The following is a 2,217-nucleotide window of genomic DNA, read 5'->3' on the forward strand; positions in this document are numbered from 1 at the left end:
AGGTAGCCACCGACCTACAGTTCTCCTTAAACTTCTGTGCTTGGTGGAAAAGAAGCGAAAAAAGGTATGCTCGCTTGCTGTCTTGTTTTCTGCCGCGGACTGGGATCGCTCACCAGCTAAGCCCTCTAGAAAAAAGTTGGAGCAACATTGTATGAGAACATATTACCCATCTTCGAGGACAAGGGGCGGAACAACCTCTCGATCTACTTACTCCAGCTCAGGATGGGCGTCATCGTCTAGGCACGACTTCTTGTATTGATCTCCCCTATGCCTAGGATGTTGTCTAGACCAAGAGCCATAGTTAGTTGCTGTTTCCATTTGGTTCTTCTTTCTCGTTGTTGATACCGGCAAGACCCAGCTAGATGATGATGTCTGCTGGTTGGTAGTGAGAGGACTCTTAGTACACGCAAAAAAGGGCGCTGGTGAAAAAAACAATCATTTGATTTAGTTTCTTGCTCTCCCTTAGCAGCGGGTAAGGAGTCTATCTATCTGTCTAGCTTTGGTAGATTTCCTGCAACGCAATTCAAAATGGAAATTCCATGAATCCCCGAGGTGGATAAGTCCGACGACTCAGCAGCAGTGCGGAATTGAGTTTCTGGTCCGGTGGATCTGATCTATGGTTAGGGGGCAATACATACCAAAAGGTTCGAAGAAGGAAGGCGCGGTATATAACCAACCCACCCATAGTCGGTCTAACTGCTGAGAGAGAAAAGTGTTTTTCTTTCCCTAAGAGTCCTCGAGTACACACAGCTATTGCAGATCCTTTGCGAGATCAGGATTTTTGATTCATAATTTAGAATCAATCCATGTTAGGTCAACATCGAGATAGAGCATCTCAGTTGGCTCTGTCAAGGAAGTGAAACAGGCATTCCTAGGTTGAGGTTACCATTGGATTGATCCTCAGTCAGGCCTCCGATTCCAAGGAGTTGATTCAGCAAGTTCCCCGCACTACCCCGCGGGAAGTCTAATCGGATCAATCGATGGTTCCGCAATGAGTAGTCGAATACACATTGAGGGGGCTTGCCTCCTCCTTCCCGCTCACACCTTCATTCTTTTCCTCCTCTGATCTTAGAAAGCATACTAAACTTCACTCCAATCTTTCTCCATTAGCAACAAGAGCAGCTCTATCTATCGGCCCTTGATGAGTAAGCTTAGCTATACCGCTTAGGTTGCAAAGCAGCAAGCTCCCTTCTAATGCATTATTGCTTGGAGCCTTCTCGCTTAGTAAGCCACCTTCGGCCCTTCCTCCTTCTTACTCTGTTTGGTATTCGCTCGCGGGTTTGTTTCTAGGTTCTTTCGTTCTTGGTTGGCTCTCTCTATTGTTGTTTGTAGATCGTGCGTCCTGCGCATTGATCTGGTAGCGAGACCCGCCCTGGTTGTAAAGCGAAGCGAGCTGTCCTTCCTTTCATTCGTTGCTTTGTCTTCGGTTTGTTTTTAAACTCGACCTTCTATCGGGACTGTGGTGACGAACCTTACTCCCATCGGTCAAGTGGTTGACCCGTCTGTCCAATAAGTTTACTAAGTGAATGGGAATCCTATAGTTTGACCAGCCTGGGAAGAGTAGTTAGAGGAATTTCACTAATATGGAGCTATTTATATCGGCTTTCTTTCCTAACTAAGGAAAAGAGAGACATGGGAGTTCGACTCTCGTTCTATCCATGTTCAGCAGTCCCTTTCCATCTTGGTACTATTGATGGCAGTACCGCCCAACTACGGGATGCTTGAAAGTCGATGTATCAGTAGTGTTCCCAAGAGTAGCATCGAGCCTTGAAACGGCAAGCCATGCTTTAAGCTAAGTCAGTATGGATCTAATTGATTGCTAAACTGAAGGAACAATCTCTATCGAAGATTCTCATTCTGAAGTAGGTGCCTAGCTCTGGAAGGATGGACGAGGTCATACCTATTTGAATTGAGAACATCTATAACACTTGTTTTTGAGTGGGGAAGGAAAATAATCACACAAACGAACAACCATCTAACCGTCAGTCTGAACTCCCAGGATCAGTCCATCAGTAAGAAAATGCTTCCGTTTCGGTCATTCAGCAGTGGAATTGAATAGTTCGATGGTATTGATCATCCAACCATTGATCGGAATGTCTATCGTGATAAACCATGTAATTTTATAAGCTAAGCAGATGAGGCAACAAAGAACCTAACCGTACTCTCTGATTGACTTCATCAGAAGATTCCTATGGTCTGGTTTACCTTTCTTCTTTC

General features: G+C 45.2%; 1 pseudogene; it reads right to left on the reverse strand.

Moving 5' to 3' along the window:
- LOC123084152 (uncharacterized) overlaps positions 1-685 on the reverse strand; it is a 54,747-nt pseudogene extending 54,062 nt beyond the window's left edge.
- Positions 686-2,217: the final 1,532 nt, after the last annotated feature.

The sequence above is a fragment of the Triticum aestivum genome, chromosome 4A (genome assembly GCF_018294505.1).
Source record: "Triticum aestivum cultivar Chinese Spring chromosome 4A, IWGSC CS RefSeq v2.1, whole genome shotgun sequence".
NCBI classification, from domain to species: Eukaryota; Viridiplantae; Streptophyta; class Magnoliopsida; order Poales; family Poaceae; genus Triticum; species Triticum aestivum.